Source organism: Oncorhynchus gorbuscha, unplaced genomic scaffold, assembly GCF_021184085.1.
Source record: "Oncorhynchus gorbuscha isolate QuinsamMale2020 ecotype Even-year unplaced genomic scaffold, OgorEven_v1.0 Un_scaffold_573, whole genome shotgun sequence".
Lineage (NCBI taxonomy): Eukaryota > Metazoa > Chordata > Actinopteri > Salmoniformes > Salmonidae > Oncorhynchus > Oncorhynchus gorbuscha.
The window spans coordinates 14,123-28,878 of NW_025745407.1; the positions used below are offsets into that span (position 1 = coordinate 14,123).

The 14,756-nt window shown below is 42.4% G+C and overlaps 1 pseudogene; it reads left to right on the forward strand.

The window, feature by feature from the left end:
* The window catches only part of LOC124018736, a 130,198-nt pseudogene that overhangs the window by 1,914 nt on the left and 113,528 nt on the right, over nt 1–14,756 (forward strand).

Below are 14,756 nucleotides of genomic sequence, written 5' to 3' on the forward strand. Positions count from 1 at the left end.
AAGTCAGGTTACTGGTATTATAAGTCAGATTACTGGTATTATAAATCAGATTACTGGTATTATAAGTCAGGTTACTGGTATTATAAATCAGATTACTGGTATTATAAATCAGATTACTGGTATTATAAGTCAGGTTACTGGTATTTTATGTCCAAACCACAGTATCTGTTTATAAGTGCAATATAATTTTAGAAAAAATGTCACAGATGTTGGTTCTTCGTCTGTGTTGGTGTCTGACGTCATACAGTGGCTTGCGAAAGTATTCACACCCTTGGCATTTTTCCTATTTCGTTGCCTTTACAAGCCTGGAATTAAAATGTTTTTTTTTTTTTTTTAGGGGGATTTGTGTCATTTGATTTACACAACATGCCTACCGCTTTGAAGATGCAACATTTTTTTTCTTATTGGGAGACAAACAAGATATAAGACAAAAAAACAGAAATTTAGAGCATAACTATTAATAATAATAATAATATATGCCATTTAGCAGACGCTTTTTATCCAAAGCGACTTACAGTCATGTGTGCATACATTCTACGTATGGGTGGTCCCGGGATCGAACCCACTACCCTGGCGTTACAAGCGCCATGCTCTACCAACTGAGCTACAGAAGGACCTATTCACCCTCCCAAAGTCAGTACTTTGTAGAGCCACGTTTTGCAGCAATTACAGCTGCAAGTCTCTTGGGTCTGTCTCTATAAGCTTGGCACATCCAGCCACTGGGATTTTTGCCCGTTCTTCAAGGCAAAACTGCTCCAGCTCCTTCAAGTTGGATGGGTTTCGCAATCTTTAACACATATCACAGATTCTCAATTGGATTGAGGTCTGGGCTTTGACTAGGCCATTCCAAGACATTTAAATGTTTCCCCTTAAACCACTAGAGAGTCGATTTAGTAGTATGCTTAGGGTCATTGTCCTGCCAGTCTCAAATCTCTGGAAGACTGAAACCGGTTTCCGTCAAGAATTTCCTTGGATTCAGCGGCATCCATCATTCATTCAATTCTGACTAGTTTCCCAGTCCCTGCAGATGAAAAACATCCCCACAGCATGATGCTGCTGCCACCACCATGCTTCACTGTGGGGATAGTATTCTCAGGGTGATGAGAGGTGTTGGGTTTGCGCCAGACGTAGTGTTTTCTTAGATGGCCAAATAGCTCAATTTTAGTCTCATCTGACCAGAGTACCTTCTTCCATATGTTTGGGGAATCTCCCACATGCCTGTTGGTGAACACCAAACTTCTTTGCTAATTTTTTCTTTAAGCAATGGCTTTTTTCTGGCCACTCTTCCATAAAGCCCAGCTTTGTGTAGTGTACAGCTTAAAGTGGTCCCATGGACAGATACTACAATCTCTGATGTGGAGCTTTGCAGATCCTCCAGGATTATCTCTGGTCTCTTTGTTGCTTCTCTGATTAATGCCCTACTTTCTTGGTCCATGAGTTTTGGTGAGCAGCCTTCTCTTGGCAGGTTTGTTATGGTGCCATTTAAAAAAAAAATATATATATATATTTAATGGTGCTCCATGGGATGTTCAAAGCCACTGGAAGAAGGTGCTCTGGTGAGACCAAAATTGAACGCTTTGGTCAGATACAGCATCGGCATGTTTGGCGTCGAAACAGAGATGCATACAAGGAGAGGCACCTCATACCCACGGTGAAATATGAAGGGGGGTCAGTGATGTTTTGGGGCTGTTATAATTCCAGAGGCCATGGGGCACTGGTTAAGATTGATGGCATAATGAATTCCACCAAGTACCAGGCAATTTGGCTGACAATCTGTTTGCCTCTGCCTGAAGGCTGGGACTTGGCCCTAGGTGGACTTTACAACAAGACAATGACCAAAAACATACCTCAAGATCCACACAGAAATGGTTCTGTGACAAAAAAAAAAATCTATGTTCTGCCATGGCCATCTCAGTCACCAGACCTCATTCCAATTGAAAACCTGTGGGATGAGTTGAAGAGGGCAGTTGATGAGCACAAACCCAAGAATGTGAAGGATCTTGAAAGGATCTGCATAGAGGAATGGTCCAAAATCCCTCCAAATGTGTTCCTGAACCTTGTCAAACATTACAGGAAAAGACCGTGCTGTAATCCTTACCAGAGGTGTTTGCACTAAGTAGTAAATGAGTGCCAAGAATTATGAAACCTTGATTTTGGTTAAATTTGTTTTGTATTAAATAATTATGATTTCGGTTGGTTCCATTGAAACATTAATAAAGTCCAGTATTTCTCACACGCTGGTATTTTGAGTTTATCTCTATAATTATGTTGTTTATATTTTTTTAAGTATTGTTTGTGCATTGCCAGTCAGGGGTGCAAGTAAGTTGATCCCACTGTAGAAGGTAAGTCTATGGGTTATCAAGGAGATGTTGGAGAAGCACTGCAGTCTGGGTGTTCTCCAGGAGAGGTTATAGAACCACTGCAGTAGGTTACATAGAGTCTGGGGTTCTCCAGGAGAGGTTATAGAACCACTGCAGTAGTCTACATACAGTCTGGGGGTTCTCCAGGAGAGGTTATAGAACCACTGTAGTAGGTTACATACAGTCTGGGGTTCTCCAGGAGGGTTATAGAACCACTGCAGTAGGCTACATACAGTCTGGGGTTCTCCAGGAGAGGTTAGAGAACCACTGCAGTAGGCTACATACAGTCTGGGGTTCTCCAGGAGAGGTTATAGAACCACTGCAGTAGGTTAGATAGAGTCTGGGGGTTCTCCAGGAGAGATTCTAGAACCACTGCAGTAGGTTAGATAGAGTCTGGGGGTTCTCCAGGAGAGGTTAGAGAACCACTGCAGTAGGCTACATACAGTCTGGGGGTTCTCCAGGAGAGATTCTAGCAACATTACAGTAGGTTAGATACAGTCTGGGGGTTCTCCAGGAGAGGTTATAGAACCACTGCAGTAGGCTACATACAGTCTGGGGGTTCTCCAGGAGAGGTTATAGAACCACTGCAGTAGGTTAGATAGAGTCTGGGGGTTCTCCAGGAGAGGTTAGAGAACCACTGCAGTAGGCTACATACAGTCTGGGGGTTCTCCAGGAGAGGTTAGAGAACCACTGCAGTAGGCTACATACAGTCTGGGGGTTCTCCAGGAGAGATTCTAGAACCGCTGCAGTAGGTTAGATAGAGTCTGGGGGTTCTCCAGGAGATATTAGAGAACCACTGCAGTAGTTTACATAGAGTCTGGGGGTTCTCCAGGAGATATTAGAGAACCACTGCAGTAGGTTAGATAGAGTCTGGGGGTTCTCCAGGAGAGGTTAGAGAACCACTGCAGTAGGTTACACATACTTCTATTGTGATGTGTTTTGTGTTTTGTGTTTTGCAGGAAGATGCAACAACGGTCCAGATGAAGTCAAACGTAAGTTGTTTCACTCAACTTATTTTATTCTTCTAAGAAAATTAATTCAATGGAAATATGGATTGTAAAATATATCTTAGGTATGATGTCATCCGTATAGCAGTGCACTGGATCTTAGTGTTTATAGTGTACATACCACACTGGATCTTAGTGTTTATAGTGTACATACCACACTGGATCTTAGTGTTTATAGTGTACATACCACACTGGATCTTAGTGTTTATAGTGTACATACCACACTGGATCTTAGTGTTTATAGTGTACATACCACACTGGATCTTAGTGTTTATAGTGTACATACCACACTGTATCTTAGTGTTTATAGTGTACATACCACACTGGATCTTAGTATTTATAGTGTACATACCACACTGGATCTGATAGTGTTTATAGTGTACATACCACACTGGATCTGACAGTGTTTATAGTGTACATACCACACTGGATCTGATAGTATTTATAGTGTACATACCACACTGGATCTGATAGTGTTTATAGTGTACATACCACACTGGATCTGATAGTATTTATAGTGTACATACCACACTGGATCTGATAGTGTTTATAGTGTACATACCACACTGGATCTTAGTGTTTATAGTGTACATACCACACTGGATCTTAGTGTTTATAGTGTACATACCACACTGGATCTGATAGTGTTTATAGTGTACATACCACACTGGATCTTAGTGTTTATAGTGTACATACCACACTGTATCTTAGTGTTTATAGTGTACATACCACACTGGATCTTAGTGTTTATAGTGTACATACCACACTGTATCTGATAGTGTTTATAGTGTACATACCACACTGGATCTGATAGTGTTTATAGTGTACATACCACACTGGATCTTAGTGTTTATAGTGTACATACCACACTGGATCTTAGTGTTTATAGTGTACATACCACACTGTATCTTAGTGTTTATAGTGTACATACCACACTGGATCTTAGTGTTTATAGTGTACATACCACACTGGATCTTAGTGTTTATAGTGTACATACCACACTGTATCTTAGTGTTTATAGTGTACATACCACACTGGATCTTAGTGTTTATAGTGTACATACCACACTGTATCTTAGTGTTTATAGTGTACATACCACACTGGATCTTAGTGTTTATAGTGTACATACCACACTGGATCTTAGTGTTTATAGTGTACATACCACACTGTATCTTAGTGTTTATAGTGTACATACCACACTGGATCTTAGTGTTTATAGTGTACATACCACACTGTATCTCAGTGTTTATAGTGTACATACCACACTGTATCTTAGTATTTATAGTGTACATACCACACTGGATCTGATAGTGTTTATAGTGTACATACCACACTGGATCTGATAGTGTTTATAGTGTACATACCACACTGGATCTGATAGTGTTTATAGTGTACATACCACACTGGATCTGATAGTGTTTATAGTGTACATACCACACTGTATCTTAGTGTTTATAGTGTACATACCACACTGGATCTTAGTGTTTATAGTGTACATACCACACTGTATCTTAGTGTTTATAGTGTACATACCACACTGGATCTGATAGTGTTTATAGTGTACATACCACACTGTATCTCAGTGTTTATAGTGTACATACCACACTGTATCTTAGTATTTATAGTGTACATACCACACTGGATCTGATAGTGTTTATAGTGTACATACCACACTGGATCTGATAGTGTTTATAGTGTACATACCACACTGTATCTTAGTGTTTATAGTGTACATACCACACTGGATCTGATAGTGTTTATAGTGTACATACCACACTGGATCTGATAGTGTTTATAGTGTACATACCACACTGTATCTTAGTGTTTATAGTGTACATACCACACTGGATCTTAGTGTTTATAGTGTACATACCACACTGTATCTTAGTGTTTATAGTGTACATACCACACTGGATCTGATAGTGTTTATAGTGTACATACCACACTGGATCTTAGTGTTTATAGTGTACATACCACACTGTATCTTAGTGTTTATAGTGTACATACCACACTGTATCTTAGTGTTTATAGTGTACATACCACACTGGATCTTAGTGTTTATAGTGTACATACCACAGTGGATCTGACAGTGTTTATAGTGTACATACCACAGTGGATCTGACAGTGTTTATAGTGTACATACCACAGTGGATCTGATAGTGTTTATAGTGTACATACCACACTGGATCTGATAGTGTTTATAGTGTACATACCACACTGTATCTTAGTGTTTATAGTGTACATACCACACTGGATCTTAGTGTTTATAGTGTACATACCACACTGTATCTTAGTGTTTATAGTGTACATACCACACTGGATCTTAGTGTTTATAGTGTACATACCACACTGTATCTTAGTGTTTATAGTGTACATACCACACTGTATCTTAGTGTTTATAGTGTACATACCACACTGGATCTGACAGTGTTTATAGTGTACATACCACACTGGATCTGATAGTGTTTATAGTGTACATACCACACTGTATCTTAGTGTTTATAGTGTACATACCACACTGGATCTTAGTGTTTATAGTGTACATACCACACTGTATCTTAGTGTTTATAGTGTACATACCACACTGTATCTTAGTGTTTATAGTGTACATACCACACTGGATCTTAGTGTTTATAGTGTACATACCACACTGTATCTTAGTGTTTATAGTGTACATACCACACTGGATCTGATAGTGTTTATAGTGTACATACCACACTGTATCTTAGTGTTTATAGTGTACATACCACACTGGATCTGATAGTGTTTATAGTGTACATACCACACTGTATCTTAGTGTTTATAGTGTACATACCACACTGGATCTGATAGTGTTTATAGTGTACATACCACACTGTATCTTAGTGTTTATAGTGTACATACCACACTGGATCTGATAGTGTTTATAGTGTACATACCACACTGGATCTTAGTGTTTATAGTGTACATACCACACTGGATCTTAGTGTTTATAGTGTACATACCACACTGGATCTGATAGTGTTTATAGTGTACATACCACACTGGATCTGATAGTGTTTATAGTGTACATACCACACTGTATCTTAGTGTTTATAGTGTACATACCACACTGGATCTGATAGTGTTTATAGTGTACATACCACACTGTATCTGATAGTGTTTATAGTGTACATACCACACTAGATCTTAGTGTTTGTAGTGTACATACCACACTGTATCTTAGTGTTTATAGTGTACATACCACACTAGATCTGACAGTGTTTATAGTGTACATACCACACTGTATCTTAGTGTTTATAGTGTACATACCACACTGTATCTTAGTGTTTATAGTGTACATACCACACTGGATCTGATAGTGTTTATAGTGTACATACCACACTGGATCTGATAGTGTTTATAGTGTACATACCACACTGTATCTTAGTGTTTATAGTGTACATACCACACTGGATCTGATAGTGTTTATAGTGTACATACCACACTGTATCTTAGTGTTTATAGTGTACATACCACACTGGATCTGATAGTGTTTATAGTGTACATACCACACTGGATCTTAGTGTTTATAGTGTACATACCACACTGGATCTGACAGAAATGCCATGACTACAGCTGACATGACTCCTAGTTTTACATGTCAGAGAGGCATGTTTGTTCTACATAACATTTTCAGAACATTCAGATAGAAATATGTTATCTCCTCCTCTTACCCTTAACCCTCCTCCCTCCTCTCTTCACAGCAGCCGTGTGTTCAGAGATTAACCTGGGTTACTCCTCTTACCCTCCTCCCTCCTCACTCCACAGCAGCCGTGTGTTCAGAGATTAACCTGGGTTACTCCTCTTACCCCTAACCCTCCTCCCTCCTCACTCCACAGCCGCAGTGTGTTCAGAGATTAACCTGGGTTACTGCAACGACCTGGACTACTCCAGGTGAGTCTTCAGGTTACCCTCCCTTACTATAGACAGAGTGTGCATCCCAAGTGCCACACTATTCCCTATATAGTGCAGTACTTTTGACCAGGGCCCATAGGGGGTTCACTCCTAGAGTGAATATATTTCCCACACGGAAATGGAAGAGAATCACTTTGTTTGAGAAAAAACATTACGAATATGATTCACTGATTGATTCACTGATTGATTCACTGACTGATCGACAGACCGATTCACAAATTGACTGACTGACTGACTAATTGATTGATTGATTGACCTACTGACTGACTGTTCAAGAGACTGATCGTCAGATCGACCAATCAACCAATTGATCAATTGCTCATCTCCTCTCTCCCCAGGACCATCTTCCCTAACATCCTAGGTCAGCAGTCTCGTCACGAGGTGGAGTCTGGAGCTGAGTACCTCCTCCTCTCTGTGATCCACGGTCTCCTCAACGGGGAGTGTTCCCCCGACATCCGTCTGCTGGGGTGCTCCGTACTCGCCCCGCGCTGCCAAGACCTACCCAGCCCCGCACCTGTCAAGGTGTGTCCCAGCTAGCACATTTAGTTCCAGCACCGCCCCCATCAAGGCGTGTCCCAGCTAGCACATTTAGTTCTAGCACCGCCCCCATCAAGGCGTGTCCCAGCTAGCATATTTAGTTCCAGCCCCACAACAGTCAAGGTGTGTCCCAGTTAGCACATTTAGTTCCAGCCCCACAACAGTCAAGGTGTGTTCCAGCTAGCACATTTAGTTCCAGCCCCACAACAGTCAAGGTGTGTTCCAGCTAGCATATTTAGTTCCAACCCCACAACAGTCAAGGTGTGTCCCAGTTAGCATATTTAGTTCCAGCCCACAACAGTCAAGGTGTGTTCCAGCTAGCACATTTAGTTCCAGCCCCACAACAGTCAAGGTGTGTTCCAGCCAACACATTTAGTTCCAGCCCCGCCCCCGTCAAGGTGTGTTCCAGCTAGCACATTTAGTTCCAGCCCCACAACAGTCAAGGTGTGTTCCAGCTAGCACATTTAGTTCCAGCCCCACAACAGTCAAGGTGTGTTCCAGCTAGCACATTTAGTTCCAGCCCCACAACAGTCAAGGTGTGTTCCAGCCAACACATTTAGTTCCAGCCCCGCCCCCGTCAAGGTGTGTTCCAGCTAGCACATTTAGTTCCAGCCCCACAACAGTCAAGGTGTGTTCCAGCTAGCACATTTAGTTCCAGCCCCACAACAGTCAAGGTGTGTTCCAGCTAGCACATTTAGTTCCAGCCCCACAACAGTCAAGGTGTGTTCCAGCCAACACATTTAGTTCCAGCCCCACAACAGTCAAGGTGTGTTCCAGCCAACACATTTAGTTCCAGCCCCGCCCCCGTCAAGGTGTGTTCCAGCTAGCACATTTAGTTCCAGCCCCACAACAGTCAAGGTGTGTTCCAGCTAGCACATTTAGTTCCAGCCCCACAACAGTCAAGGTGTGTTCCAGCTAGCATATTTAGTTCCAGCCCCACAACAGTCAAGGTGTGTTCCAGCCAACACATTTAGTTCCAGCCCCGCCCCCGTCAAGGTGTGTTCCAGCTAGCACATTTAGTTCCAGCCCCACAACAGTCAAGGTGTGTTCCAGCTAGCACATTTAGTTCCAGCCCCACAACAGTCAAGGTGTGTTCCAGCCAACACATTTAGTTCCAGCCCCACAACAGTCAAGGTGTGTTCCAGCCAACACATTTAGTTCCAGCCCCGCCCCGTCAAGGTGTGTTCCAGCTAGCACATTTAGTTCCAGCCCCACAACAGTCAAGGTGTGTTCCAGCTAGCACATTTAGTTCCAGCCCCACAACAGTCAAGGTGTGTTCCAGCTAGCACATTTAGTTCCAGCCCCACAACAGTCAAGGTGTGTCCCAGTTAGCACATTTAGTTCAAGCCCCACAACAGTCAAGGTGTGTTCCAGCCAACACATTTAGTTCCAGCCCCGCCCCGTCAAGGTGTGTTCCAGCTAGCACATTTAGTTCCAGCCCCACAACAGTCAAGGTGTGTTCCAGCTAGCACATTTAGTTCCAGCCCCACAACAGTCAAGGCGTGTCCCAGCGAGCACATTTAGTTCCAGCCCCACAACAGTCAAGGCGTGTTCCAGCTAACACATTTAGTTCCAGCCCCACAACAGTCAAGGTGTGTCCCAGCGAGCACATTTAGTTCCAGCCCCACAACAGTCAAGGTGTGTTCCAGCTAGCACATTTAGTTCCAGCCCGCCCCGTCAAGGCGTGTCCCAGCTAGCACATTTAGTTCCAGCCCCGCCCCGTCAAGGCGTGCCCCAGCTAGCACGTTTAGTTCCAGCCCCGCCCCAGTCAAGGTGTGTCCCAGCTAGCACATTTAGTTCCAGCCCCACAACAGTCAAGGTGTGTCCCAGCTAGCACATTTAGTTCCAGCCCCACAACAGTCAAGGTGTGTCCCAGCCAACACATTTAGTTCCAGCCCCACAACAGTCAAGGTGTGTAACCGGCCAACACATTTAGTTCCAGCCCCACAACAGTCAGGGTGTGTCCCAGCCAACACATTTAGTTCCAGCCCCACAACAGTCAAGGTGTGTTCCAGCCAGCACATTTAGTTCCAGCCCCACAACAGTCAAGGTGTGTTCCAGTTAGCACATTTAGTTCCAGCCCCACAACAGTCAAGGTGTGTCCCAGCCAACACATTTAGTTCCAGCCCCACAACAGTCAAGGTGTGTCCCAGCCAACACATTTAGGTCCAGCCCCACACCAGTCAAGGTGTGTGTGCTGAAGGGGTTGGATACAGGATGGGTGTCCATCTCATATGGATTAATACAGTATTCTTCTTCTCCTCATATTCCCCCTTCTTCTTCTTCTTCTAAAGTCATGCCGCAGTGCATGTGAGGCGGTGAGGAAGGGGTGTGGCCACGCATTCGAGGGCATCGACATGGCGTGGCCTTACTTCCTAGACTGTGACCGATTCTTCGCCGGCGAACAGGAAGGCTGTCACGACCCGTTGGCCCCGTTAAGAGGTAGCCCTCCCAGGAATTGTACATGCTAAAAAATAACTTGGTGAATATACAATAATTACACAATAAGAGTTTTTACTGTACTGTAACACAAATTGAATTTTTAAAAGCTCTGAGCTAGGTGGGACGTTAGTGTCCCACCTGTCCAACATCCGGGGAAATGGATGTGCGCGAAATTCAAAATACAAAATTCGTAATATTAAACATTCATGAAAATACAAGTGTCTTACATCGTTTAAAAGCTTAACTTCTTGTTTATCCAGCCGCTTTGTCAGATTTCAAAAAGGCGTTACGGCGAAAGCACACCATGCGATTATTATCTGAGGATAGTCGGCCCGCGTACAAAAGCATTACAAAAAATTTCCAAACAAGCAAAGGCATCACGAAAGTTAGAAATAGCGATAAAATAAATCACTTACCTTTTAAGATCTTCCTCTGATTGCAATCACACGGGTCCCAGCTACATAACAAATGGTCCTTTTGTTCGATAAATTCCTTTCTAATATCCCCAAAAATGTCAGTTTAGTTGGCGCGCTTGACTGAGTAATCCACCTTTTACCCTCATTCAAAATGCATACAAATGAACCCGAAATTTTGTCCAAACAAGTCAAACAACGTTTCTAATAAATCCTCAGGTACCCTAATATTTAAATAAATGATACAATTTAAGACGGAGAATAGTATGTTCATTACCGGAGATAAATAACGAAATGCGCGCCCTCACCGCCGCGCGGTGGGAGCCACCTAGAAAAACTACAAATTCTAGCTCATTTTTCAAAGAATACGCCTGAATCTCTTTCTAAAAACTGTTGACATCTACTGGAAGCCCTAAGAACTGCAATCTGGGAGGTATTCCATTGATTTTCCCATAGACAGCCATTTTAAATGATGTCATCGCCCCCAAAATAAATTCCAGATGGATTCTCCTCGGGTTTTCACCTTTAACAGTTCCTGAAACTTTAGAGTGTTTTCTATCCAATACCACCAATTATATGCTTATCCTAACTTCTGGGCCGGAGTAACAGGCAGTTTACTTTGGGTACCTCATTCATCCAAACTTCCGAATACTGCCCCCTAGCCCAATGAAGTTTTAACATGTTGAACACGCATTCTACCCTGTCTTACAAAATAAGAGTTTTTAATGTACTGTTACACAAATAGAATTTTAACACGTCAAACATACATTCTACCTTGTCTTAGCATTCACAAATACCTGAAAAGCTAGTTAGGACGGAGTGCATTTTTAGTTTCTAAATACATTACAAATGTATTTGAAAGAGCTTACCAAGTAATTTAACATGACAATCGTAATGTGTGTCCGCCCCCCCCCCTTTTAAATTTTTTTTTTTAGTTTAAAATGACCTACCCACATCTAACTGCCTGTAACTCAGGCCTGAAACAAGGATATGCATGGTCTTGGTATCATTTGAAAGGAAACACTTTCAAGTTTATGGCAATGTGAAAGGAATGTCATTCAATATAACACAGTAGATCTGGTAAGAGATAAAGAAAAAAAACATCTTTGAAATGAAGAGAAAGGCCATAATGTATTATTCCAGCCCAGCTGCAATTTCGATTTTTGGCCACTAGATGGCAGCAGTGTCTGTACAACGTGTTAGAGTGATCCAATGAACATTGCATTTCTGTTCAAAATGTTGCATCATGACTGCCCAAATGTGCCTACTTGGTTTATTCATACATGTTCAAGTTCATAACTGAGCAACTCTCCTCAAACAATAGCATGGTATTCTTTCACTGTCTTAGCTAATGTAAATTGGACAGTGCAGTTAGCTTAACAATAATTTAAGCATTCTGCCATATCAGATATGTCTATATCCTGGGAAATGTTCTTGTTACTTACAACCTCATGCTAATCAAATTAGCCTACATTAGCTCAACCGTACCGTGGATTGGACACCGATCCCGAAGGGGTGTTTCAGAAAACTAACTATGATCAATTCAGCTAATCTCCCACCCCTTCCCCCTATCACTTGACCCCCCTTCATCCTTTCACCCTCTCCCTCTCAGCTAGACATGAAGTGGCTTTCTCCAACCTGTCTCCAGACGAACCCTCCACCATCATTCAGTTCACGTACCACTCCAACGCCCAGATGTACAGCGTTCTGAAGAGGACTGCTGCCAAGTGCTCTCACATCTCCCGCACCTACAGGTACTGGCTGTTGTCTGCTGCTGTTTACTTGGACAGGAAATACAACCTCACGGATGAATAAACTACCGATCTGTGTATCTATATATCTACAGTACTGATCTGTGTATCTATATATCCACAGTACTGATCTGTGTATCTATATATCTACAGTACTGATCTGTGTATCTATATATCTACAGTACTGATCTGTGTATCTATATATCTACAGTACTCATCTGTGTATCTATATATCTACAGTACAGATCTGTGTATCTATATATCTACAGTACGGATCTGTGTATCTATATATCTACAGTACTGATCTGTGTATCTATATATCTACAGTACTCATCTGTGTATCTATATATCTACAGTACTGATCTGTGTATCTATATATCTACAGTACTGATCTGTGTATCTATATATCTACAGTACAGATCTGTGTATCTATATATCTACAGTACTCATCTGTGTATCTATATATCTACAGTACAGATCTGTGTATCTATATATCTACAGTACGGATCTGTGTATCTATATATCTACAGTACTGATCTGTGTATCTATATATATACAGTACGGATCTGTGTATCTATATATCTACAGTACTGATCTGTGTATCTATATATCTGCAGTACTAATCTGTGTATCTATATATCTACAGTACCAATCTGTGTATCTATATATCTACAGTACTGATCTGTGTATCTATATATCTACAGTACTGATCTGTGTATCTATATATCTACAGTACCGATCTGTGTATCTATATATCTACAGTACCGATCTGTGTATCTATATATCTACAGTACTGATCTGTGTATCTATATATCTACAGTACAGATCTGTGTATCTATATATCTACAGTACGGATCTGTGTATCTATATATCTACAGTACTGATCTGTGTATCTATATATCTACAGTATCGGACGCAGCACAGAGGGGAAAGACCTCCTGGCCATAGAGTTCACAGACAACCCCGGAGGGCATGAACTGTGTGAGTGTGTAACCATTTAAGGTGGAGTGATTTCTGGGGTTTGAACCGCACAGCAATGGGGCAAGTGAGCGAGGGAGCCCATTGGTACAGGGCTAGTTGAGGACCTCCTGTGTCTTAAAGCCTATTGGTACAGGGCTAGGTGAGTATATCCTGTGTCTTAAAGCCTATTGGTACAGGGCTAGTTGAGGACCTCCTCAGTCTTAAAGCCTATTGGTACAGGGCTAGTTGAGGACCTCCTGTGTCTTAAAGCCTATTGGTACAGGGCTAGTTGAGGACCTCCTGTGTCTTAAAGCCTATTGGTACAGGGCTAGTTGAGGACCTCCTGTGTCTTAAAGCCTATTGGTACAGGGCTAGTCGAGGACCTCCTGTGTCTTAAAGCCTATTGGTACAGGGCTAGTTGAGTATCTCCTGTGTCTTAAAGCCTATTGGTACAGGGCTAGTTGAGGACCTCCTGTGTCTTAAAGCCTATTGGTACAGGGCTAGGTGAGTATATCCTGTGTCTTAAAGCCTATTGGTACAGGGCTAGTTGAGGACCTCCTGAGTCTTAAAGCCTATTGGTACAGGGCTAGTTGAGGACCTCCTGTGTCTTAAAGCCTATTGGTACAGGGCTAGTTGAGGACCTCCTGTGTCTTAAAGCCTATTGGTACAGGGCTAGTTGAGGACCTCCTGTGTCTTAAAGCCTATTGGTACAGGGCTAGTTGAGGACCTCCTGTGTCTTAAAGCCTATTGGTACAGGGCTATTCCTGTGTCTTAAAGCCTATTGGTACAGGGCTAGTTGAGTATCTCCTGTGTCTTAAAGCCTATTGGTACAGGGCTAGTTGAGGACCTCCTGTGTCTTAAAGCCTATTGGTACAGGGCTAGGTGAGTATATCCTGTGTCTTAAAGCCTATTGGTACAGGGCTAGTTGAGGACCTCCTGAGTCTTAAAGCCTATTGGTACAGGGCTAGTTGAGGACCTCCTGTGTCTTAAAGCCTATTGGTACAGGGCTAGTTGAGGACCTCCTGTGTCTTAAAGCCTATTGGTACAGGGCTAGTTGAGGACCTCCTGTGTCTTATTAAAGCCTATTGGTACAGGGCTAGTTGAGGACCTCCTGTGTCTTAAAGCCTATTGGTACAGGGCTAGTTGAGGACCTCCTGTGTCTTAAAGCCTATTGGTACAGGGCTAGTTGAGGACCTCCTGTTAATTAAAGCCTATTGGTACAGGGCTAGTTGAGGACCTCCTGTGTCTTAAAGCCTATTGGTACAGGGCTAGTTGAGTATCTCCTGTGTCTTAAAGCCTATTGGTACAGGGCTAGTTGAGTATCTCCTGTGTCTTAAAGCCTATTGGTAC